This window comes from Oncorhynchus clarkii, chromosome 6 (assembly GCF_045791955.1).
Source record: "Oncorhynchus clarkii lewisi isolate Uvic-CL-2024 chromosome 6, UVic_Ocla_1.0, whole genome shotgun sequence".
NCBI lineage: Eukaryota > Metazoa > Chordata > Actinopteri > Salmoniformes > Salmonidae > Oncorhynchus > Oncorhynchus clarkii.
The window spans coordinates 45,859,473-45,887,168 of NC_092152.1; the positions used below are offsets into that span (position 1 = coordinate 45,859,473).

General features: G+C 42.6%; 1 protein-coding gene across 7 annotated transcripts in view; it reads left to right on the forward strand.

Annotated features, from left to right (window-relative positions):
• The window catches only part of LOC139411209 (tight junction protein ZO-2-like), a 155,439-nt gene that overhangs the window by 71,621 nt on the left and 56,122 nt on the right, over nucleotides 1–27,696 (forward strand). The window lies entirely within an intron of this gene.

Below are 27,696 nucleotides of genomic sequence, written 5' to 3' on the forward strand. Positions count from 1 at the left end.
GATCTAAAAATCACTGAATCCTAGGAGTTGAATCTTGACACTCAGAAATGGGTGTTGACACTGAGTTGACGTGCAAGGAGTCAAGGATGAATTATTTTGGAGTCGACTCCACCACTACATCATTGACATAACAATTGGGAAAAAGGCAAGCGACAGTGGTGGTCCTGTATGGCAGTACTTTGAGAAGTTAAATGAGAAGGAAATGCAAACTTTGCAAGGTGGAATTGAGGTACGGTAATGGTAGTACAGGTGCAATGCTTAACCATCTGAAAGGGACCCAAACCATTGGTGGCAGCAGTACAGGTGCATTGTGAATATCACATGGAATTTTATGAATTTAATTGTAATTTAATTGTAAAATTGTCAATTTGTTGTTCCCCAAAAATGATTTCCTGCTCAGGGCTCCAGCTATGCATTTGCAAGATCACGCTTCTTGGTTAAAGCAGGGACAATCAATCAAGATCCCTAAAAAAGGGATTACAAAAAAAAAATTTGGAAAGAAATAGAACCCCTTGTGTGCCCTGTTGGTAATACCATATACCCCGGGATGGTTACAGGAACAGTATGAAAATATGGATACTGCCCAACCCTAGGATGTGTCTGGATGACTGGTTGAGAGGGTTTGAGGGGTCAGCTTTGTCTGTCTGTGACCACAAAACCAGGCACCCACGCACACTGTCTATTTAAAGCACAGTTACCATACAGCACAGTAACAGTACACACGTCTGGCAGGAGAGATTCTGGATGTCTCAATTTCTTATGTGGTGGCTGGCTAGTGTGTCCTTTCTATGTCTCTAGTCCTCTGTCGTGGCTTGTGTGTCCATGACTGTGTCCAATAACAGATGGAAGGGATTCTCACATTCACTGTGTGATATTCTGTTCTAACTTGCAAGATCAAGCTTCTTGGTTAAAGCAGAAACAATCAATCGACGTCAAGGTCCTTACTGCCTAAATGTGGGTTTTTTTTGCGTCCCAAAAAAAGTATACAAATAAAAAATGTTTGGAAAGAAATAGCACCCCTTGTGTGGCTTGTCGGTAATACCGTAGAGAAGACATGAGTAACTCTCTGTCAAGTAGAATAAAGAATAGTATCAGTATCTATACATTACAATTCTATGTTCTGTGTTCTATTGAGTGAGGCCCTGCAGGTCTGAGGTACGTTGCTCTGCTGGTAGGCTCCAGTGACTGTACAGGTATTACCTTTCACACAGGTATGGAGGCTCCTCATTGGCTAGCCGCTAGGGTGGGAGATGCCCTATTTGCCAGCAGCAGTCAGCTGGATAAATGTTGGCGGGCCCAACACAAGCCCCTGGCCACTAGGCTTTTATCAGCAGGCAAAGCATCATGGAAGAGCTAGCTACAGGTATTTTTGTAGTCTTTTGGCCAGTTTATATACCTTTTTCTCTCTATTTATTTCTGTATGTTAGCTAAGTCAAGGATCTGTGTCTGTGAAAGGGATATACTGGACTAGTGGAATACAGGTGTGTTGAGGAGAATGGTATTGGGCCTCTCTTTGTCAGCGGGTGTATTTACCTGGTGCGTGTAAACAGTTCTGCTGTATGCTTTGTATACACTCAACCTGAGATGGCAGTCAGATTTGAAGAGCAGGTAAGACGAGGCATCCAAGCTTTTCAACTATGCTAAATGTTCTATTTTCAGTGTTGACCGGCCTTGCACAGTACATATCTCTCTCTCTCTCTCTCTCTCTCTCTCTCTCTCTCTCTCTCTCTCTCTCTCTCTCTCTCTCTCTCTGTTCTCTCTCTCTCTCTCTGTTCTCTCTCTCTCTCTCTCTGTTCTCTCTCTCTCTCTCTCTGTTCTCTCTCTCTCTCTCTCTGTTCTCTCTCTCTCTCTCTCTGTTCTCTCTCTCTCTCTCTCTGTTCTCTCTCTCTCTCTCTCTGTTCTCTCTGTTCTCTCTCTGTTCTCTCTGTTCTCTCTCTCTGTTCTCTCTCTCTCTCTCTGTTCTCTCTCTCTCTCTCTCTCTCTCTCTGTTCTCTCTCTCTCTGTTCTCTCTCTCTCTGTTCTCTCTCTCTGTTCTCTCTCTGCTCTCTCTCTCTCTCTTTCTCTGTTCTCTCTGTTCTCTCTCTCTCTCTCTCTCTCTGTTCTCTCTCTCTGTTCTCTCTCTCTCTCTCTCTGTTCTCGTTCTCTCTCTCTCTCTCTGTTCTCTCTCTCTGTTCTCGTTCTCTCTCTCTTTCTCTGTTCTCTCTCTCTCTCTCTCTGTTCTCTCTCTCTCTCTGTTCTCTCTCTCTCTCTCTCTCTCTGTTCTCTCTCTCTATCTCTCTCTCTGTTCTCTCTCTCTCTCTCTCTCTCTCTCTCTGTTCTCTCTCTCTCTGTTCTCTCTCTCTCTCTCTCTGTTCTCTCTCTCTGTTCTCTCTCTCTCTCTGTTCTCGTTCTCTCTCTCTCTCTCTCTGTTCTCTCTCTGTTCTCTCTCTCTCTCTCTCTCTGTTCTCTCTCTCTCTCTCTCTCTCTCTGTTCTCTCTCTCTCTCTCTCTCTCTCTCTGTTCTCTCTCTCTCTCTCTGTTCTCGTTCTCTCTCTCTCTGTTCTCGTTCTCTCTCTCTCTCTCTCTCTCTCTGTTCTCTCTCTCTCTCTCTGTTCTCTCTCTCTCTCTCTCTCTCTCTGTTCTCTCTCTCTCTCTCTGTTCTCGTTCTCTCTCTCTCTGTTCTCGTTCTCTCTCTCTCTGTTCTCGTTCTCTCTCTCTCTGTTCTCGTTCTCTCTCTCTCTGTTCTCTCTCTCCCTCTCTCTCTCTCTGTTCTCTCTCTCTCTCTGTGTTCTCTCTCTCTCTCTCTCTCGCTCTCTCTCTCTGTTCTCTCTGTTCTCTCTCTCTCTCTCTCTCTCTCTCTCTCTGTTCTCTCTCTCTCTCTCTCTCTCTCTGTTCTCTCTCTCTCTCTCTCTGTTCTCTCTCTCTCTCTCTGTTCTCTCTCTCTCTCTGTTCTCTCTCTCTCTCTCTCTCTCTCGCTCTGTTCTCTCTCTCTCTGTTCTCTCTCTCTCTCTCTCTGTTCTCTCTCTCTCTCTCTCTGTTCTCTCTCTCTCTCTCTGTTCTCTCTCGCTCTCTGTTCTCTCTCTCTCTCTCTCGCTCTCTCTCTCTGTTCTCTCTCTCTCTCTCTCTCTCTCTGTTCTCTCTCTCTCTCTCTGTTCTCTCTCTCTCTCTCTGTTCTCTCTCTCTCTCTCTGTTCTCTCTCTCTCTCTCTGTTCTCTCTCTCTCTCTCTGTTCTCTCTCTCTCTCTCGCTCTGTTCTCTCTCTCTCTCGCTCTGTTCTCTCTCTCTCTCTCTCTGTTCTCTCTCTCTCTCGCTCTGTTCTCTCTCTCTCTCTCTCTCTCGCTCTGTTCTCTCTCTCTCTCTCTCTCTCTCTCTCTCGCTCTGTTCTCTCTCTCTCTCTCTCTCTCTCTCTGTTCTCTATGTCTCTGTCTGTAATGGGGTGCAACTTGTCAAGGTCACAGGAATGCTACTGATATGTACAACTACCCAGAAGGAAGAAAGGGGCTGCTCTTGTTTTGGCACAGTGTTTCGGAGCTGATGATAACTCTTATTACAACTCACATTATAGCATAAAAATAAATAAATAAAGGTATTTTTTTCTGCAAACTTAAAGGCCCAGTGCAGTCATAATTGTGATTTCCCTGTGTTGTGTGTATATATATTTTCACACTGAGGTTCGAATAATTTCCCCCTCCACACTCAGACCACTCCCAGGTAGTCCTAGCAAAATAATTTTTGTTTATTTTTGACTCTTTCAACCACCAAGGCTGAATTGTATACTATAATTGCATATTCTGACCATTTTAATCGAAAACATTCACAGTGAGGAAATGTAATGTATGTTACCCAGAATTGATATATTGTAGTTAAAAACGGCTGCATTGGACCTTTTTAAAAGGATAGTACTGTGTGTCATCATTATGCAATCATCGGTATGTTATTCACATTCCTTTGATAACACTTTATTTTATGTAATAAAACAGTCTCCTACATGAGCAGTTTTCATATTTATAAACCGACAGTGCATTCGGAAAGCATTCAGACCTCTTGACTTTTTCCACATTGTTACGTTACAGTCTTATTCTAAAATTGTTTTTATTTAATCTATTTCCCCATCACTCTACACACACTACCCCATAATGACAAAGCGAAAACAGGCTTTTAGAAATGTTAAAAAACATAAATACTTTATTTACGTATTTAAGTATTCAGACCCTTTGCTATTATACTCGGTGTGTCCTGCTTCCATTGCTCATCCTTGAGATGTTTCTACAACTTGATTGGAGTCCACTTGTGGTCAATTCAATTGATTTGACATGATTTGGAAAGGCAAACACCTGTCTATATAAGGTCCCACAGTGCATGTCAGAGCAAAAACCAAGCCACGAGGTCAAAGGAATGGTCCGTAGAGCGCCAAGACGACAGGATTGTATCGAGGCACAGATCTGGGGAAGGGTACCAAAACATTTCTGCAGCCTTGAAGGTCCCCACGAACACAGTGGCCTCCATCATTCTTAAATGGTAGAAGTTTGCAACCACCAAGACCCTTCCTAGGGCTGTCCGGCCGGCCAAACTGAGTAATTGGGGGAGTAGGGCCTTGGTCAGGGATGTAACAAAGAATCCGATGGTCACTCTGACAGAGCTCCAGAGTTCTTCTGTGGAGATGGGAGAACCTTCCACAAGGAGAACCAGCTCTGCAGCACTCCACCAATCAGGCCTGTATGGTACTGTAGAGTGGACAGGCGGAAGCCACTCCTCAGTAAAAGGCACATGACAGCCTGCTTGAAGGACTCTGACCATGAGAAACAAGATTATCTGGTCTGATGAAACCGAGCGTCACGTCTGGAGAAAACCTGGCACCATCCCTACGGTGAAGCATGGTGGCTGCAGCATCATACCGTGGGGATGTTTTTCAGCAGGGATTTGGAGATTAGTCAGGATTGAGGGAAAGATGAACGGAGCAAAGTACAGAGATCCTTGATGAAAACCTGCTCCAGAGCGCTCAGGACCTCCGACTGGTGCGACGGTTCATCTTCCAACAGGACAGCGACCCTAAGCATACAGCCAAGACAACGCAGGAGTGGCTTCCGGACACGTCTCTGAATGTCCTTGAGTGGCCCAGCCAGAGCCCAGACTTGAACCTGATCGAGCATCTCTGGAGAGACCTGAAAATGGCTGTGTAGCGACCCCTTCCCATCCAAGCTGACAGCTCTTGAGATGATCTGCAGGGAAGAATTGGAGAAACTCCAAAAATACAGGTGTATTCAACAAAGTACTGAGTCAAGGGTCTGAATACTTATGTAAATGTGATATTTTGTATTTATTTAAAAAAATATATGTTTTTGCTTTGTCGTTATGGGTTATTGTGTGTAGATTGAGACTTAAAAACGATTTAATACATTTTAAATTTGTAACGTAACAAAGTGTTGAAAAAGTCAAGGGGTCTGAATACTTTCAGAATGCACTGTACGTGGGCTTAAAAGTTCATAATTTCCCCTCCGATAAAGTGTTAGTGTTATTGTGGATCTTTGCTAGTGTGTAGGTTTGCAAAATTCTGGGAATTTTCAATAACTTCCCTGTTTTTCCAAAAATACCCATTGGAGCATTCCTGGAATCAGGAGGGAATAAAGAAGGAAATCCCTATTCCTACAAAAAAAATGTTTGCATCCCTAGTTGTGTGTTTGTGACAGGAGGTCAGTGTAAATTCAGACAGTGAGCGGACCGGTCAGTCCTGCCTGTGAACTGGAGAGAGGTACGTTAACAGTAAACATCAGATCTGTAGATGGTCACAGAACCCATTCTGCCCTCGGCTATAGCAGACTGGCACTTGGACTGCCTGAATGTTTCTGTCTTCTCACAGTGCAAGTCTTTGATGTTATCACAATGCACAGAGCTCTGTTTGTGTTGTCACAATGTACTGTATGTGGAGAACATGGAATTCTGTTTTTGTAGGTGCCGATTTGTTATTCGAGGATATTTCTCTTTTTTTCACAATGTTCTTGGAGATGAAATAATTCTGGGTATTTGTGATGTCACTGTTTGTGGAGGATATGGAATTTTTGTGTATTTGCATTATAATGCTTTGTTAATGAAACAAAAATGTTGTGTTTGTGATGTCAAAAAGACCACAGATTGGATGGAGCTGTGTATTTAGAAGATAGTGCAACTCTTTGTTTGTACAGCATGTAATCAGAATGTATGTAATGCAGTTTGTGTGTGTGTTGTAATAATGGGTGGTGGTGCTGTAGGAGACACACACCATGTCACGTGTTATTGAGCTGTGCGTGCCAGTCTGCTGGGTAGTGATGATAAGACCACGAAGAGCAGACTGATTAGTAAAGACAACATTGGCATGTTTTTGTGTAAACAATCATTAGAATAAAAGAGAAATCAGGGGGTGGCAGGTAGCCTAATGGTTAGAGCGTTGGGCCAGTAACTGAAAGGTTACTAGATCGAATCACCGAGCTGACAAAGTAAAAATGTGTCGTTCTGCCCCTGAACAAGGCAGTTAACCCACTGTTCCTAGGCCATCATTGTAAATAAGGATTTGTTCTTAACTGCCTAGTTAAATAAATAAATAACACAGTGGGACCTCTCTCCCACATATACAGTAGAGCAGCATGGGTGGAAAAACAAGCTCCTTTTGTGGCGTCTATATATATATATATATATTTTTTTTTTTCTTCTGTTCATTGTCTGATTCACTCTGTTAAGAAAATGAAGGCCTGACCCATTTCACAAGTGTAAAGGGGTATTTCCATAGGAGGAGATGAGGTGGGCACAGTTGGTAATGAGCTAAGATGGCAGCTGTAACCACAGTGTCATAACAGTCGTAGTCCCAGTATCCAGGGGGAAAGTTAACATACAGTAGGACCATGTAACTGAAAGGTTACTAACTAGATCGACCCCAGATACACCACAACTAAGTAATGGGAAATAAATACTTTCCATTCATGTTTTGTGTCCTATTGTGCCAAGGCCACCACCTTATGGTTATGTAGATGAGGGTAGTGTTGGGAAATGTTTAAATCACTGCATCTGTCTATTCTATATAAAAGGGGAAGTTTCCTTAATTGCTATGTAGGAAATTCTCAGTAACTTATAATGGGACACGGAGTTGGGGAATTATGCTTGGTTAAATCATGTTTAAATAGCCTGTTTGAATGTAACTGTACATTTCCATATTACTATTTGAAACACGAAGTCTTCATCTCCTTGTGCCTCGTTCAAGCTCGCTCTTTGTGTATCTGATCAGGGCAGGCCCAAGAGTAGCTACAGTAACAGAAGCCTCCAGCAGACAGACAAGCCAACGGGCCCAAACGGCTGGGTATCCCTGGGAGGGAATGCACTAAAAATAACGCCACTCCCTTTGCTCTGCTCCGTTCCCTTGCTGCCAGCGAGCGCGCACACACACACACACACACACACACACACACACACACATATCACAATCCTCCTCAGAATCAGCTCAGTCCCACTCCTCTTGTTCACCACAGACACCAGAGAGACCCCTTGATCCCAGCTCCACTCCCTCACAGAGAAGCAACATGTCTGTCTGAAACTTAAGACCACTGCTGTGCTGTGTGGCCGAGGAACCGCTGCTGTGTAGCTTTTAAACCAGTTCTAATTTCATTCTCCTTTAGCAGTTGTCTGGAGCAGCAGTAGGTATCTGGAGCTGCGATTCACATCAGAAAACAATGTTCTAGTGACGTTATTCATCAGGAAAAACAACTTGTTTTTCTCCCTAACCTCTGACTGTGTGGTTAATTCCAGTCTACACGGTTAACCTGGGGACTGGTGAGTTGTTATTCATTCATGATTGTTGTGTGCTGCATTATACATGTGTTATAGCCGTGTACTGGATAAGGATGGATTTATGGTGGCCTTTGATCTATGGCAGCCTTGTGTTCCTGCCGCTGATTGTCCTCAATTATCCTATAAACACTCTACTGATACACTATACAGTGCATTCTGAAAGTATTAAGACCCATTTAACTTTTTCCACATTTTGTTACGTTACAACCTTATTCTAAAATTGATGTTTTTCCCTCTATCTGTACACAATACCCCATAATGACAAAGCAAAAACTGGTTTAGACATTTTTGCAAATTTATTAAATAAATGAAATATTTATATCACATTTACATACACTACTGTTCAAAAGTTTGGGGTCACTAAGAAATGTCCTTGTTTTACATGAAATGAGTTGCAAAATGAATAGGAAATATAGTCACAACGTTGACAAGGTTATATATAATAATTGTGTCCTTCAAACTACGTCAAAGAATCCTCCATTTGCAGCAATTACAGCCTTGCAGACCTTTGACATTCTAGTTGTCAATTTGTTGAGGTAATCTGAGAGATTTCAAACCATGCTTCCTGAAGCACCTCCCACAAGTTGGATTGGCTTGATGGGCACTTCTTATACCACAGTCAAGCTGCTTCCACAACAGCTCAATTGGGGTTGAGATCCGGTGACTGTGCTGGCCACTCCATTATAGACAGAATAACAGCTGACTGCTTCTTCCCTAAATAGTTATTGCATAGTTTGGAGCTGTGCTTTGGGTCATTGTCCCGTTGTAGGAGGAAATTGGCTCCAATTAAGCGCCGTCCACAGGGCATGGCGTTGCAAAATGGAGTGATAGCCTTCCTCCTTCAAGATCCCTTTTACCCTGTACAAATCTCCCACTTTATCACCAATGGACCTCCAGATCATCACATTGCCTCCAAAATGCTTGAAAGATGGCGTCAAGCACTCCTCCAGCATGTTTATTTTTTCTGCGTCTCACGAATGTTCGTCTGTCCATAACACTTTTTTCCCAATCTTCCTCTGTCCAGTGTCTGTGTTCTTTTGCCCGTCTTAATCTTTTCTTTTTATTGGCCAGTCTGAGATATGGCTTTTTCTTTGCAACTCTGCCTAGAAGACCAGCATCCCAGAGTCGCCTCTTCACTGTTGACGTGGAGACTGGTGTTTTGCGGGTCCTATTTAATGAAGCTGCCAGTTGAGGACTTGTGAGGCGTCTGTTTCTCAAACTAGACAGTAATGTACTTGTCCTCTTGCTCAGTTGTGCACCAGGGCCTCCCGCTCCGACGAATTTCAAAAGAAAGTTGTTAGTCCTTTTCTGGCCTTTTTGAGCCTGTAATCGAACCCACAATTGCTGATGCTCAAGTCTAAAGAAGGCCAGTTTTATTGCTTCTTTAAATCAGAACAACAGTTTTCAGCTGTGCTAACATAATTGCAACAAAAAAAAAATCTGCCGTATTCAGACCCTTTACTCAGTACTTTGTTGAAGCACCTTTGGCAGCGATTACATCCTAGAATCTTCTTGAGTATGACGCTACAAGCTTGGCACACCTGTATTTGGGGAGTTTCTCCCATTCTTCTCTGCAGATCCTCTCAAGCTCTGTCGGGTTGGATGGGGAGCGTCGCTGCAATCTCTCCAGAGAAGTTTGATTGGGTTCAAGTCCGGGCTCTGGCTTGGCCACTCTTTCCCTCGATCCTGACTAGTCTCCCAGTCCCTGCCGCTGAAAAACATCCCCACAGTATGATGCTGCCACCAACATTCTTCACCGTAGGGATGGTACCAGGTTTCCTCCAGGCGTGAAGCTTGGCATTCAGGCCAAAGAGTTCAATCTTGGTTTCATCAGACCAGAGAATCTTGATTATCATGGTCTGAGAGTCTTTTGTCAAACTCCAAGCAGGCTGTCATGTGCCTTTTACTGAGGAGTGGCCTCCGTCTGGCCCCTCTACCATAAATGCTGATTTGTTGGAGTGCTGCAGAGATGGTTCTCCTTCTGGAAGGTTATCCCATCTCCACACAGGAACTCTGGAGGTCGGAGTGACCATCGAGATCTTGATCACCTCCCTGACCAAGGCCCTTCTCCCCTGATTGCTCAATTTGGCCAGCCGGACAGCTCTAGGAAGCTGGTGGTTCCACACTAATTAAATGTAAGAATGATGGAGGCCACTGTGTTCTTGGGGACCTTTGTTACGCTTCCCCAGATCTGTGCCTCAACACAATCCTGTCTCGGAGCTCTATGGACAATTCCTTTGACCTCATGGCTTGGTTTTTCCTCTGACATTGACTGTCAACTGTGGGACCTTATAAAGACAGGTGTGTGCCTTTCCAAATCAATTGAATTTACCACAGGTGGACTCCAATCAAGTTGTAGAAACAGCTCAAGGATGATCAATGGAAACAGAATGTACCTGAGCTCAAGTCTCATAGCAAAGGGTCTGAATACTTATGTAAATAAGGTATTTCTGTTTAAATTTTTAATAAATGTGCAAAAATTTCTGAAAGACTGTTTTTGCTTTGTAATTATGGGATATTGTGTGTAGATTGAGGGGGATAAATAATTGTAATACTTTTTAAAATAAGGCTGTGACATAACAAAGTGTAAAAAGTCAAGAGGTTTGAATACTTACTTTTGTATATACAGTGCATTCGGTATGTGAACACCTTCAAATTAGTGGATTAAGCTGTTTCAGCCACACCTGTTGCTGACAGGTATATAAAATCTTTAGGCAAACATTGGCAGCAGAATGGCCTTACTGAAGAGTTCAGTGACTTTCAACATGGCACCATCATAGGATGCAACCTTTGCAACAAGTCAGTTCATCAAATTTCTGCCCAGCTAGAGTTGCCCTGGTCAACTAAGTGCTGTTATTGTGAAGTAGAAACATCTAGGAGCAACAATGGCTCAGCCGCAAAGTCGTCGTAGGCCACACAAAAAAATTTGAAATAATATAAAAATAATAACACAAGGAATATAAACACAATGAGTAACGATAACTTGGCTATATACACGGGGTAGCAGTACGAGTGGATGTGCAGGTGTACGAGGTAATTGAGGTAGATATGTACATATAGGTAGGGATAAAGTGCCTAGGTAACAGGATAGATAATAAACAGTAACAGCAGCATACGTGAGGAGTCAAAAGAGTTAGTGCAAAAAGGGTCAATGAAGTCCGGGTAGCTATTGGTTAACTATTTAGCAGTCTTATGGCTTAAAGGCGCTGCATGGTCAATTCGATGTCTGCGTTGGCGATGCAACATTTACGGTGATACGGCTTCTGCAGAAGTCAAGGCATTCATACTTCTTGCACTTTGCGGAGCAGCGCAGAGCTGTTGTCAAGGAAGTGAGTTTGTGTTTATACAGGATCTCCCGCCCCCACCTACCATCAACCAATCATATCAACGCGGAGCCCTCCACATTTTTTACAACATTTTGGATAGAACAAATATTATGGCTGAACTCAAATGTGCTGGTTGATAAAATACCTGTATTGATGGGAAAGGGTTTGAAAAGGGTATTTTGTTTTTAAATGATATTGTGCATTTGAATGGCAGAGTTATGTCTTTCATGGAGTTATCAGAATTGTATGGGAAGGTCTGCTCAATCGAAGATTACAACCAATTGATTACAGCATTACCCCGAAAATGGAGGTGGCAGAGGGAGGAGGCAGGGAACTGGTCTGTATGCCCAATATTTAAAGGATCAAAACTGCCGGTGGAATAAAAATGAATAAATAGGAAAGTATACCAGTTTCAATTGAGGACCAGGATGTTGACTGCTGTACCATACAGATGGCAAAATAGTTGGGGAAGAGATTTTTGATGTACCGATTACATGAGTTGATATATAAAATGACGCCATATTCAAGACTTTGTGCTTTTCAGCTAAAAGGATTATATAGAATTCTTACCACCAACAAAATGTTGAATATTTGGGGTGTACAAATCATCGAAGTGCTGCAGATGTTGTTGTGAGGATACAGAATCAATAATATTTTGGTATTGCCCTCAGGTAGGTAGCCTGTTTTTTGTCTCAGGTTCAGGAATGGCTGAAAAGGTATAACTTTGATCTAAAATTTACCCTAGAAATAGTACTGTTAGGAGATCTGGAGAGACCAGGTCAGTCAATTACTAATACTCTTAGTAAAGGTATTTATCTTCAAACTCGCAATCTGTGGATTCTATTTGATTAGATAGAAATTGTATGTTAAACATCACAGTATAGTTGAAAGATATATTGTGCATAGAAATCTGAAGAGGGTGGCCAGCAAAGATAGGTGGGTTGGGATGTGGAATTGGAGACAAGTAGGAGTGGAGTTGCTGGGTGGGGGGGTAGAAGGACGGTCCAAAAAATTAAATATAACAAAAGTATGTTTCCTATTAGCTCCTTTGTGTTGCTGACGAGGTTGTTGTACACACTGCCAGGTCACTGACCTGTAGGTTGTCTCATCAGGCCTTCCACCGTCGTGTCATCAGAAAACTTAATGATGTTTGAGTTATGCGTGGTAAACAGGGAATACAGGAGGGGCCCCCGTGTTGAGGGTCAGTGTGGGGGATGTGTTGTTCCTTACCCTCACCACCTGCGGGTGGCCCGTCAGGAATTCCAGGATCCAGTTGCAGAGGAAGGTGTTTAATCCCAGGGTCCTTAGTTTAGTGATGAGCTTGGAGGGCACTATGGTGTTGTGCTTTAGTCAATGAACAGCATTCTCACATAGGTCTTCCTTTTGTCCAGGTGGGAAAGGGCTGTGTGGAGTGCAATAGAGATTGCATCATCGGTGGATATTTTGGGGCGGTATGCGAATTGGAGTGGGTCCAGGTTTTCTGGGACGATGGTGTTGATATGAGCCATGACTAGCCTTTCAAAGCATTTCATGGCTACAGATATGAGTGCTACCGGGTGATAGTCATTTAGACTGGTTACCTTGGCATTCGTGGCCACAAGGACTATGGTGGCCTGCTTGAAACATGTTAGTATTACAGACTGGGTCAGGGAGAGGTTTGTGCAAGGAGGAGCACTGCCAGAGCCCTGCAAAATGACCTCCGGCAGGCCACAAATGTGCATGTGTCTGCTCAAACGGTCAGAAACAGACTCCATGAGGGTGGTATGAGGGCCCGACGTCCACAGGTGGGGGGTTGTGCTTACAGCCCAACACCGTGCAGGACGTTTGGCATTTGCCAGAGAACACCAAGATTGGCAAATTCGCCACTGGCGCCCTGTGCTCTTCACAGATGAAAGCAGGTTCATACTGAGCACATGTGACAGACGTGACAGTCTGGAGACGCCGTGGAGAACGTTCTGCTGCCTGCAACATCCTCCAGCATGACTGGTTTGGCAGTGGGTCAGTTATGGTGTGGGGTGGCATTTCTTTGGGGGGCCGCACAGCCCTCCATGTGCTCGCCAGAGGTAGCCTGACTGCCATTAGGTACCGAGATGAGATCCACAGACCCATTGTGAGACCATATGCTGGTGCGGTTGGCCCTGGGTTCCTCCTAATGCAAGACAATGCTAGACCTCATGTGGCTGGAGTGTGTCAGCAGTTCCTGCAAGAGGAAGGCATTGATGCTATGGACTGGCCCGCCCGTTCCACAGACCTGAATCCAATTGAGCACATCTGGGACATCATGTCTCCTCCATCCATAGTTGCACACAGACTGTCCAGGAGTTGGCGGATGCTTTAGTCCAGGTCTGGGAGAAGATCCCTCAAGAGACCATCCGCCACCTCATCAGGAGCATGCCCAGGCGTTGTAGGGAGGTCATACAGGCACGTGGAGGCCACACACACTACTGAGCCTCATTTTGACTTGTTTTAAGGACATTACATTAAAGTTGGATCCGCCTTTAGTGTGGTTTTCCACTTTAATTTTGAGTGTGACTCCAAATCCAGACCTCCATGGGTTGATAAATTTGATATCCATTGATAATTTTTGTGTGATTTTGTTGTCAGCACATTCAACTATGTAAAGAAAAAAATATTTAATAAGAATATTTCATTCATTCAGATCTAGGATGTGTTATTTTAGTGTTCCCTTTATTTTTTTGAGCAGTGTATATTTTTTGGGGGGGTTGTATCATTTGATTTACACATCATGCCTACTACTTTGAAGATGCAAATCATTTTTTATTGTGAAACAAACCAGAAATAAGACAAAAAAACAGAACTTGAGCGTGCATAACTATTCCCAAAGTCAATACTTTGTAGAGCCACCTTTTGGAGCAATTACAGCTGCAAGTCTCTTGGGATAAGCTTGGCACATCTTGCCACTGGGATTTTAATTTGCAAATAAATTCATTAAAAATCCTACAATGTGATTTTCTGGATTTTTTTCTCATTTTGTCTGTCATAGTTGTGTACCTATGATGAAAAATCCAGGCCTCATCTTTTTAAGTGGGAGAACTTGCACAATTGGTGGCTGACTAAATACTTTTTTTGCCCCACTGTAGGTGAAAAATGGAGGGGGTAATGTTTAATTTTTATCAAAGGTACACACACAGTACTTTCACATGGTTTTATGGGAATTGAGGCAATTGACTTCAATGGCTAATTTCCCTGAACCAGGGGATTACATAGTAAGAAGAAGCAATAATCCAAGTCGCAGCTCCATACGACTTGTCAGACACAGTGAACTGATACTGTATGCTAGTTGTTCGGTTGGGATTATAGTGGGGTCCGTGGGTGACTTTGATAATTTCGGGGGGTATTACTCATGTCTTACTCATTGATAATGTCGTGTCTTTGGCTATGCCGGATTAAGTGATATGACATGCTATTCTATAAAATAATTTATCCGTAATTAATATTACCTGATTGAGCTAATCATGTAAATATAATTAACTCAAGAGTCGGGGCACCACAAAATAATATTTATAGAGCTGTTATCTTCCGAATAAACTCTTAATTTTAAAGACCTAGTAATATTTTACATCAATAGCAGTCAATATTAATCGTCACCTTAATTCAGTCATCTGAAAGTTGTAAATTCTTGGTTATCTTCACGAACCCTGGCTAACAAGTTGAATCAGCAATACAAAATTGGGTTTAATTATTTATTTACTAAATACCTCATTAATCACACAGAATTACACATACACATAATTAATCATAACTTGATTACAAATGACGTCACAAAGGAAAAGGTCCCTTGCGGGTGGAACAGAAAAGGGCTGGGTTTGAGTGACAGAGCGGGAAGACTGAGGAACAAAGGGCGAAGCTGTGCTATCGTAAATACAGTATTTTATGCATTCTAAATTACCGCCCATTTGGAAAAGGAAAATGCAATAAATATTTACTCTGAGCTACGCTTCGGTAGGTTGGTGGTAGATGGAAGGCCGTGTTGCCAAACCAAGTCCTTTTGAAGAATGCCTCTGGTGGTCAATTGAATACGTTGTAGTAACGTCGTTGTGTGATAGACGGGATACTCTGTCTGTTCCTTCCTAACCCTCGTTTGCAGCTGTCGTTGCTAACTCAACTGCTAGGAGGTATCACTTCTGTAGTGAATAATAGTTCAAAGTTCATACCATTCGCAACCAAAGCTCACGCTGATGTTGGCATCGTTCTGTAGTTATTATCTGAACCATTCTGACATCGGACCGTCGTCCTCACATCCTCAGAACAGGAGGTTATATTGTCGTCAAGGCTTTATATAGGAATGGAGAAAAGGGGTGTGTTTCATAGGTTGTAAACTATGTCTCTTCACGTGGGCGGGCCACTGAGTCAGGCCTAATTCACTCAACCCAAATCTCACATTTTAGAAGCTAACATCACATTTCATCCCATCACGAATAATTTCAAATTGAACAACAATTCCATGTGAATCCGATAACTCTGATGTGTAGAGTTTGTCATCTTATCATTGATGAGAATGTCTCCGATGACAAACGAACTGACATCATATTCATTAAGTACCACCGCATATGTTCAATTGGTCGGATTACCAGAATATAGTTCATTTCCCCCCACCTTCTGTTCCACATCTCTGTTCTGTTAACTATTATACTAGTCTAGTCCTATCCCAGCTCTGCTCTGCTTCCTGCTCTCAAATGCTGTTGGACACATTCTTTATTAATGAGGGAAAGATGATGTCTGAAATATTTACAACAGAGGAGCAGGAAAGAAGGACTTTCAATAAGACATGAGATGCCACAATCAAGAAGTTCCAACTTCCTCACAGCTTTTAAGGATAGGGATCCTTGGAACCTGTCTGGGCTGACTGGTTAAAGTGCCTGCTAAGTAGTGGTCCCAATTTAGACTGAACAATAGTGGATTAACCACAGCTATCAGACCCATATAGACAAGGCCAATTCACGTGGTCACTCCAAGCCCCTCACAGTAGAATAGGATTATGTAAAGAAAATACATATATTCATCTCCATATCCAAGCTACAGTTTGGGATTTGGGAAGTTATTCAATGGTCATTTCAACTCAAGAACACTGCTCATTTTACTGTGTACTATAAAGGTGATTACACATTTTTATTCCCTGTCAGTTTATGGCAATTCTGTTATGTAAAGTGTAGTCTCTTCCTACAGAGGCTTACCTCTATTAGTCGGGGAAGAGAAACTGTATAGTGTTTCTGTATACAGTGCATTCGAAAAGTATTCAGACCCCTTGGCTCTTTCCACATTGTTACGTTACAGTCTAAAATTGATGAGGATGAAAAAAAATGAATCCATCTACACACAATAACCCATAATGACAAAGCGAAAAAAGGTTTAGAAATGATTGCACATTTATAAACAATTAACAACAGAAATACCCTATTTACATAAGTATTCGGGCCCATTGTTATGAGACTCAAAATTAACTATGGTGTTGAACGCTTGAGCTGAAGTCAATGAATAGCGTTCTCACATAAGTGTTCCCTTTGTCCAGGTGGGAAAGGGCAGTGTGGAGTGCAATAGAGATTGCATCATCGGTGGATCTGTTGGGGCAGTATGCAAATTGGAGTGGGTCTAGGGTTTCTGGGATAATTGTGTTGTGAGCCATAACCAGCCTTTCAAAGCATTTCATGGCTACAGACGTGAGTGCTACGGATCGGTAGTCATTTAGGCAGGTTGCCTTACTGTTCTTGGGCACAAGAACTATGGTGGTCTGCTTAAAACATGTTGGTATTACAGACTCGGACAGGGAGAGGTTGAAAATGTCAGTGAAGATACTTGCCAGTTGGTCAACGCATGCTTCCAGTACACGTCCTGGTAATCCGTCTGACCCTGCGGTCTCGTGAATGTTGACCTGTTTAAAGGTCTTACATCGACTGCGGATAGCGTGATCAGTCTTTCGAAACAGCTGGTGCTCTCATGCATGTTTCAGTGTTATTTGCCTTGAAGCGAGCATAGAAGTAGTTTAGCTCGTCTGGTAGGCTCGTGTCACTGGGCAGCTCTCGGCTGTGCTTCCCTTTTGTAGACTAATGGTTTGCAGGCCCTGCCACATCCGATGATCATCAGAGCCGGTGTAGTACGATTCGATCTTAGTCCTGTATTGACGCTTTGCCTGTTTGATGATTCGTTGGAGGACATAGCAGGATTTCTTATAAGCTTCCGGGTTAGTCTCGCTCCTTGAAAGTGGTAAATCTACCCTTTAGCTCAGTGCGAATGTTGCCTGTAATCCATGGCTTCTGGTTGGGGTATGTACAGTTGAATTCGGATGTTTACATACACCTTAGCCAAATACATTTAAAAACTCAGTTTTTCACAATTCCTGACATTTAATCCAAGTAAAAATCCTCTGTTTTAGGGCAGTTAGGATCACCACTTTATTTTAAGAAATGTCAGAATAATAGTAGAGAGAATGATTTATTTCAGCTTTCATTTCTTTCATCACATTCCCAGTGAGTCAGAAGTTTACATACACTCAATTAGTATTTGGTAGCATTGCCTTTAAATTGTTTAACTTGGGTAAAACATTTCGGGTAGCCTTCCACAAGCTTCCTACAATAAGTTGGGTGAATTTTGTGCTATTCCTCCTGACAGAGCTGGTGTAACCGAGTCAGGTTTGTAGGCCTCCTTGCTCGCACACGCTTTTTCAGTTCTTCTCACATATTTTCTATAGGATTGAGGTCAGGGCTTTGTGATGGCCACTCCAAACATAACCATATTCATTATGGACAAACAGTTCTATTTTTGTTTCATCAGATGGTTCGTTGGAGGACATAGCAGGATTTCTCCAAAAAGTAAGATCTTTGTCCCCATGTGCAGTTGCAAACCGTAGTCTGGCTTTTTTATGATGGTTTTGGAGCAGTGGCTTCTTCCTTGCTGTGAGGCCTTTCAGGTTATGTGGATATAGATACTTTTGTACCTGTTTCCTCCTGCATCTTCACAAGATCCTTTGCTGCTGTTCTGGGATAAATTTGCACTTTTCGCACCAAAGTACGTTCATCTCTAGAAGACAGAACGCATCTCCTTCCTGAGCGGTATGACTGCTGCGTGATCCCATGGTGTTTATTATTGCGTACTATTGTTTGTACAGATGAACGTGGTACTTTCAGGCGTTTGGAAATTGCTCCCAAGGATGAACCAGACTTGTGGAGGTCTACAATTTTTTTTTTTTAGGTTTACTACATATTCCAGTCTGTGCTAGCAAAACAGTCCTGTAGCTTAGCATCTGCTTCATCTGACCACTTTCTTATTAATCTAGTCACTGGTGCTTCCTGCTTTAATTGTTGCTTGTAAGCGGGAATCAGGAGGATATAATTATGGTCAGATTTGCCAAATGGAGGGCGAGGGAGAGCTTTGTATGCGTCTCGGTGTGTGGAGTAAAGGTGGTCCAGGGTTTTTTTCTCTCTGGTTGCACATTTAACATGCTGATAGAAACTTGGTAAAAACGGATTTAAGTATCCCTGCATTAAAGTCCTTGGCTACTAGGAGTGCCACCTCTGGGTGAGCGTTTTCTTGTTTGCTTATGGCGGAATACAGCTCATTCATTTGCTGTCTTAGTGCCAGCCTCTGACTGTGGTGGTATGTAAACAGCTACAAAAAATACAGATGAAAACACTTTAGGTAGATGGTGTGGTCTACAGCTTATCATGAGATACTCTACCTCAGGTGAGCAATAGCTCGAGACTTCCTTAGAGATCATGGACCAGCTGTTATTTCCAAAATACATAGTCTGCCTCCCCTTGTCTTACCAGACGCCGCTGTTCTATCCTGCCGGTGCAGCTTATAACCAACTGTATGTTGACAGTGTCGTCCTTCAGCCACGACTCCATTAAGCATAAGATATTATAGTTTTGAATGTCCCATTGGTAGTTTAATCTTCCGCGTAGGTCATCTTTTTTATTGTCCAAAGATTGCTCATTTGCTAGCAGAATGGGAGGAAGATCTTCCTTTGACTTCGCCTGGTATAGAGGTCCTGGATGGCAGGAAGCTTGGCCCTAGTGATGTACTGGACCGTACGCGCTACCCTCTGTAGTGCCTTGCGGTCAGAGGCTGAGCAGTTGCCATACCAGGAAGTGATGCAACCAGTCAGTATGCTCTTGATGGTGCAGCTGTAGAAATGTTTGAGGATCTGATGACCAATTGCCAAATCTTTTCAGTCTCCTTTGTTGTGCCCTCTTCACGACTGTCTTGGTGTGTTTGTACCATGATAGCTTGTTGGTGATGTGGACACCAAGGAACTTGAAGCTATCAACCGGCTCCACTACAGCCCTGTCGATGAGAATGATGGCGTGTTCTGTCCTCCTTGTCCTGTAGTCCACAATCATCTCCTTTGTCTTGATCACGTTGTGGGAGAGGTTGTTATCCTGGCACCACATGGCCAGGTCTCTGACCTCCTCCCTATAGGCTGTGTCGTTGTTGATCAGGCCTACCACTGTTGTGTCATCGGCAAACTTAATGATGGTGTTGGAGTCGTGCCTGGCCATGCTGTCATGGGTGAACAGGGACTACAGGAGGGGACTGAGCATCCACCCCTAAAGGGCCACTGTGTTGAGGATCAGCGTGGCATATGTGTTATTACCTACCCTTATCACCTGGGGGCAGAGACGAGGACAGAGTTAAAAAGTTATGGGTGTGCAATATACAGTGCATTTGGAAAGTGTTCAGAACCCTTGACATTTTCCACTATTACATTACAGCCTTTATCATTCTACATAGACTACCCCATAATGACAAAGCAAAAACAGGTTTGAAGAAATGTATGCAAATGTATAAAAACTGATATCGTATTTACATAAGTATTCAGACCCTTTACACAGTACTTTGTTGAAGCACTTTTGGCAGCGATAACAGACTCAAGTCTTCTTGGGAATGACGCTACAAGCTTGGCACACCTATATTTGGGGAATTTCTTCCATTTTTCTCTGCAGATCCTCTCAAGCTCTGTCAGGTTGGATGGGGAGCATCGCTGCACAGAGATGTTAGATTGGGTTCAAGTCGGGACTCTGGCTGGGCCACTCAAGGACATTCAGAGACTTGTCCCGAAGCCACTCCTGTGTTGATTTGGCTGAGTGCTTAGGGTCGTTGTCCTGTTGGAACATTAATTATCACCCCAGTCTTAGATCGTGAGCGCTTTGGAGCAGGTTTTCATCAAGGATCTCTGTACTTTGCTCCGTTCATCTTGCCTCGATCCTGACTTGTCTCCCAGTCCCTGCCACTTAAAAACATCCCCACAGCATGATGCTTCAACCACCAAGCTTCATTGTAGGTATGGTGCCAGGTATCCTCCAGACGTCACACTTGGCATTCAGGCCAAAGAGTTCAATCTTGTTTTCATCAGACCAGATAATCTTGTTTCTCATGGTCTGTGAGTCCTTTTGGTTCATTTTGGCAAACTCGTTTTGGCAAACTGTCATGTGCCTTTTACTGAGGAGTGGCTTCAGTCTGACCAATCTACCATAAAGGCCTGATTGGTGGAGTGCTGCAGAGATTGTTCTTCTGGAAGGTTCTATCATTTCCACAGAGGAACTCTGCCAGCTCTAGGAACAGTCTTGGTGGTTCCAAACTTATTCCATTTAGAATGATTGATGCCACTGAGTTTGGGGGGACCTTCAATGCAGCATAAATTGGTTGGTACCCTTCCCCAGATCTGTGCCTCGACACAATCCTGAATCGGAGCTCTAGGACAATTCCTTCGACCTCATGGCTTGGTTTATGCTCTGACATGCACTGTCAATTGAGGGTCCTTATATAGACAGGTGTGTGCCTTTCCAAATAATGTCCACTCAATTGATTTTACTACAAGTGGACTCCAATCAAGTTGTAGAAACAGGATGCACCGGAGCTCAATTTCAAATCTAATGGCAAAGGGTCTGAATACTTATGTAAATACGGTAGGTTATTTTTATATATATATTTTTTTTAAACTGTTCTCTTTTTCATTGTGGCATTGTGTGTAGAGCAGTGGTTCCCAAACTTTTTATAGGCTCGTACCCCTTCAAACATTCAACCTCCAGCTGCGTACTCCCTATAGCACCAGGGTCAGCACACTCAAATGTTGTTTTTTGCCATCATTGTAAGCCTGCCCCACACACACTACATGATACATTTTAATAAACATAAGAAATGAGTGTGAGTTTGTCACAACCCGGCTCTTGGGAAGTGACAAAGAGCTCTTATAGGACCAGGGCACGAATAACAATAATTTTGCTCTTTATTTAGCCATCTTACATAAAACCTTATTTGTTCATCAAAAATTGTGAATAACTCACCACAGGTTAATGAGAAGGGTGTGCTTGAAAGGATGCACATAACTCTGCAATGTTGGGTTGTATTGCAGAGACTTTCAGTCCTAAATAATTTTCCACAAACAGTCTGTGCCTGTATTGTTCATGCTAGTGAGAGCCGAGAATCCACTCTCATAGGTACGTGGTTGCAAAGGGCATCAGTGTCTAAACAGCATGATTCGCCAAGGCAAGAAACTCTGAGCGCAGCCCAATCCAGAAATCTGGCAGTAGCTTCTGATTTAAATTCAATTTTCACATAACTGCTTGTTGCAATTTCGATGAGGGTCTCATGTTCAGATATTGGTAAGTAGACTGGTGGCAGGGCATGAAAGGGATAACGAATCCAGTTGTGCGAGAAACTCTTCATCAGACAAGTGAAAATGATGGCCAGTTAAGAAAACGTTAAGCTCGTCTCTCAATTTTAAAAAAACGTGTCAGTACTTTGCCCCTTGATAACCAGCGCACTTCTGTATGTTGTAAAAGTGTTACATGGTCGCTGCCTATATCATTGCATAATGCAGAAAATACACGAGAGTTCAGTGGCCTTGCTTTACTAACAAAGTTAACCTTTTTCACTGTGGTGTCCAAAACATCTTTCAAGCTGTCAGGCATTCCCTTGGCAGCAAGAGCCTCCTGGTGGATCCTGCTGTGCCCAAGTGGCGTCGGGAGCCACTTGGGCGTGTCCACTGATGTGTCGTGAAACAGTGTTGTTTGATGAAGTAATTGTCTGTATCGTTTTTTGGGCCTTTTCCCCCAGAATTGTCCCAGCCATATCTGCAGCAGCAGTAAGAATTAAGTACTCCACAATAGTATGGGGCTTGCCTGTCCTAGCCACTCGTTAGCTCACCATATAAGACGCTTCTAGCCCCTTCTTGTTAATAGTGTCTTATACATGTCTTACTACTCGAAAGTAGTCTTTAGTCTCGCTCAAAAAACTCCTGTGGCTTATTTTTCAAATTGTCATGTTTTGTTTCTAAATGTCTGCGCAAGGGTTCCCGCGAGAGATTAACAGTTGGATGTTAATTATTTGACATTGTGTTATTTTGCTGAACACTAAATGGTTTCATTTTATTTTTGGCAGTGAAACGAGGCTACTCAGGCAAGGAAAAAAAACTCACCCAAATGTATAGCCCAGTTGGAAAATAAAAATGTACTGTTTGAAAATGTGAACCACATTTTTATTAGGCGTACCTCCGACGGCATTGCACATACCCCAGTTTGGGAATAACTGGTGTAGATTGATGAATGAAAAAAGTATTTAATATATTTTAGAATAAGGATGTTACTTAACAAAATGTGGGAAAAGTCGAGGTGTCACGCCTGCTCCCGCTCGTCCTCCCCCTGGCACTCGAGGGCACCAGGATCCCCAGCATTACGCACTCAAGCCACCATCAGTACGCACACCTGCCTTCCCCCCCATCACACACATCAGCGATCATTGGACTCACATGGACTCAATTACTTGTGTCATTACCTTCCCTATATCTGTCTGTTCCCAAGCTCTGTTCCCGGCTCCGGGATTAATTGTCTCATATCCGTGTTCCGACGCTGTTCCTGTCTTGTTTCCTTGTCTGTTCCCGAATAAATGTCTGACTGCCCGTACCTGCTTCTCCTATCCGGCGTCTGCCCTTACACAAGTGGTCTGAATAATTTCCGAATGCACTGTAGATAAGGGTTTTGTTGGTATGAGCAAGTAATATCCTAATCACTTAGCAAAGTACAGTAGATTGGCCTATACTTTAGATATGTTTGTTTGTTTCGCATCAACTAACAACTGTTCTATTTCTGGTAAGAGATTGTTGATTCATTTGCACTGTCCCTGTTAAATGCAGAGAAGAAGAAGCTCTATATCTTCAGATGCAGCAGGATGTCTTATGATGCACTTTTTGGTTTCCAGTATAAATTATTTAAAGCCACCTGACAGACTGTAGACTATGATGATGTGTCATCCATTTTAGAGATGGGAGAAGTGACTCGTAAACTTGATGACAGGTTTTGCTTATAGCAAGTCTTATGAATGCTTTAAGCAAGTCTTAAGGAGCATTTTGCATAAGAGACAATAGAAAATGTGGTACAAAGAAAGTGAGCTAGACTATTTCTCTGGCTTGCATAGTTAGAGAATATCAAGGATGGGATTAGTTTTACTGTTTGGGTAATGTAATTATGTGTACTGATGGCGCAAAAGCCATGACAGGGAGACATAGTGGAGTGGTAACGCATATGCAAGCAGTTGCTCCTGACGCCACTTGGGTACACTGCAGCATCCACGAGAGGCTCTTGCTGCCAAGGGAATTGCCTAACAGCTTGAAAGACGTTTGACACTACAGTGAAAATGGTTCACTTCTTATGGGCAGGTGGGACGGTAGCGTCCCACCTGGCCGACATCCAGTGAAGTTGCAGAGTACAAAATTCAAACTACAGTATTATAAATATTTAACTTTCATAAAATCACAAGGGTAATACATCAAAATAAAGCTAAACTTCTTGTTAATCCAGCCGCTGTGTCAGATTTCAAAAAGGCTTTTACGGCGAAAGCAAACCATGTGATTATCTGAAGACAGCACCCCGCATACAAACACATGGAAAAACTTTCCAGCCTGAAACTCTTTCTAAAGACTTGTCATCAGTTCTGTTATACATATCAGTTCTGTTATAGTCAGACATAATTTTGACAGTTTTAGAAACTTTAGAGTTTTCTATCCGAATCTACCAATTATATGCATATCCTAGCTTCTGGTCCTGAGTAACAGGCAGTTTACTTTGGGCATGCTTTTCATCCGGACGTCAAAATACTGCCCCCTACTAAAGGTTGACCGATTAATCGGAATGGCCGATTAATTAGGGCCGATTTCAAGTTTTCATAACAATAGCAGATCGGTATTTTTGGGCTCCGGTTTGCCGATTAAAAAAAAATTAATAATAATTGTATTTAATACCTTTATTTAACTAGGCAAGTCAGTTAAGAACACATTCTTATTTTCAATGACGGCCTAGGAACGGTGGGTTAACCGCCTCGTTCAGGGGCAGAACGACAGATTTTCACCTTGTCAGCTCGGGGGATCCAATCTTGCAACCTTACAGTTAACTAGTCCAACGCAATAATGACCTGCCTCTCTCTCGTTGCACTCCACAAGGAGACTGGCTGTTACGCGAATGCAGTAAGCCAAGGTAAGTTGCTAGCTAGCATTAAACTTATCTTATAAAAAACAATCAATCATAATCACTAGTTAACTACACATGGTTGATGATATTACTAGATATTATCTAGCGTGTCCTGGGTTGCATATAATCTGACTGAGCATACAAGTATCTGACTGAGCGGTGGTAGGCAGAAGCAGGTGCGTAAACATTCATTCATTTTGCCAGCAGCTCGTCGTTGTGCGTCAAGCATTGCGCTGTTTATGACTTCAAGCATATCAACTCCCGAGATGAGGCTGGTGTAACCGAAGTGAAATGGCTAGCTAGACTATAACAGAACTGATATGTATAACAGAACTGATGACAAGTCTTTAGAAAGCTGCTTCGATGGTGGCTGTTGTCGTTGTGTTGCTGGTTTGAGCCCAGGGAGGAGCGAGGAGAGGGACGGAAGCTGTACTGTTACACTGGCAATACTAATGTGCCTATAAGAACATCTAATAGTCAAAGGTTCATGAAATACAAATGGTATAGAGGGAAATAGTCCTATAATTCCTACAATAACTACAACCTAAAACTTCTTACCTGGGAATATTGAAGACCCATGTTAAAAGGAACCACCAGCTTTCATATGTTCTCATGTTCTGAGCAAGTAACTGAAACGTTAGCTTTGTTACATAGCACATATTGCACTTTTACTTTCTTCTCCAACACTTTGTTTTTGCATTATTTAAACCAAATTGAACATGTTATTATTTACTTGAGGCTAAATTGATGTTATTGGTGTATTATATTAAGTTAAAATAAGTGTTCATTCAGTATTGTTGTAATTGTCATTATAAATAAAATAAAATATTTTTAATTATTTTTAAATCGTCTGATTTAATCGATATCGGCTTTTTTGGTCCTCCAATAAATCAGCGTTGAGAAATCATAATCGGTCGACCTCTACCCCCTACCCAAGAGAGGTTAACTTTAAAGCAAGGCTCCTGAACTCTTGTATTTTATAATGATGCAATATGGGCAGCGACCATGTAACGCTTTTAAAACAGAGGTACGCTGGTTATCAAGGGGCAAAATATTGACACATTTTTTAATTGAAAGACGAGCTTAACCCTTTCTTTACTGACCTTTTTCACTTGTCTGACTGCTTGCATGATGATGAGTTTCTCAAACGACTGGCCAATCTGGGTGATGTTTTTTCTCGCCTGAATGATCTGATTCTAGGATTACAGGGACTCTCCGCAACTATATTCAATGTGCGGGACAAAAAAATTGAGGCTATAATTAAGAAGTTGGAGCTCTTCTCTGTCTGCATTAACAAGGACAACACACAGGTCTTTCCATCATTGTATGATTTTGTGTGCAAATGAACAAGGTTACGGACGATGTCAAATGTGATATAGCGAAGCACCTGAGTGAGTTGGGTGCGCAATTACACAGGTACTTTCCCAAAACGGATGACACAAACAACTGGATTTGTTATCCCTTTCATGTCCTGCCTCCAGTCCACTTACCGATATCTGAACAAGAGAGCCTCATTGAAATTACAACAATCGGTTATGTGATAATTGAATTGAATCAGAAACCACTGCCAGATTTCTGGATTGGGCTGCACTCAGAGTTTCCTGCATTGGCAAATCATGCTGTTTAGACACTGATGCCCTTTGCAACCACGTACCTATGTGAGAGTGGATTCTCGGCACTCACTAGCATGAACTAAATACAGGCATAGACTGTTTGTGGAAAATTATTTAAGACCGAGACTCTCTCCAATACAACCCAACATTGCAGAGTTATGTGCATCCTTTCAAGCACACCCTTCTCATTAACCTGTGGTGAGTAATTCACCATTTTTGATGAACAAATAAGGTTTTATATGTAAGATGGCTAAATAAAGAATAAGAATAATTATATTATATTATTATTTGTGCCCTGGTCCTATAAGAGTTCTTTGTCACAACCCGGCTCGTGGGAAATGACAAACTCACACGCATTCTTATGTGAAATAAATGTATCATACAGGGCAGGCTTACAATGATGGCAAAAAAAAAAACATTTGAGAGTGCGCTGACCCTGGTGCTAGAGGGAGTACGCAGCTGGAGGTTGAATGTTTGAAAGGGTACGGGACTATAAAAGTTAGGGAACCACTGCTCTACACTATACTTGCTTGTTTTGTCACAAACGGAAAATAGGCAAACTATTAGAATTTGAGCAACCAGGAAATGGCGGAGCGATTTCTGCATAGTGTATCTAATGAAACTCCGGCTGTAAATGTAGGTAATAGATCGCAAAGCAGGGCATCTCCAATTCCCCACTGAGCTAAACTTTGCAAATGGCTGGTTCATTTTCTCATAACACATCTCAACTGCAGTGCGTTTTTCAGCAGCTCACATCAGCAGGATTGGGAGATTTTTCATTAGCAGGGACATCTACCGTGGATCGCTAAAATAAAGATTATGATCACACTTCCTCAATTTAAATATTATGGGGCCACCTACACATTTGGCAGCCAAGCACAAGTTATCAGTGTAGCGTATTACTGTCTAGACAGTCTGTCTAGAATAAAAACCTCCAGGTTTGTCACTAAAAGTCCTTAAAAGAAAGTTTTTGGAAAAACGATTCCCTTGCGAATAATTTCCTGGAAACGCACATGCTGGGGAAATAATTACATAACCAACATCTCTAGTAATACGAATGCCGTTCAAATTTGGCTTATGTCCCTTTAATCCCAGAGTAATTCTTACCAGGTCACTCCTAACCTTCTGTCTAGAGATCTGGACAATAAAACACAAAATCAACAAATGCACACACAAATACAGTGCGCACAGACACACACACACACACACACACACACGCACACACGCGTGTGTGTGTGTGTGTGTGTGTGTGTGTGTGTGTGTGTGTGTGTGTGTGTGTGTGTGTGTGTGTGTGTGTGTGTGTGTGTGTGTGTGTGTGTGTGTGTGTGTGTGTGTGTGTGTGTGAGATTTAATTCCTGGTAAGCATTAGTTGCCTCTTACCGTGTGGATCAGAATGGAATATAATTAAAACCCTGTTCATACTATCGTGCCCTCAGACCCGTACCATACTCTGCTTGCTCTGATAGCTTCTAGTTCTATGGTGGATGCAA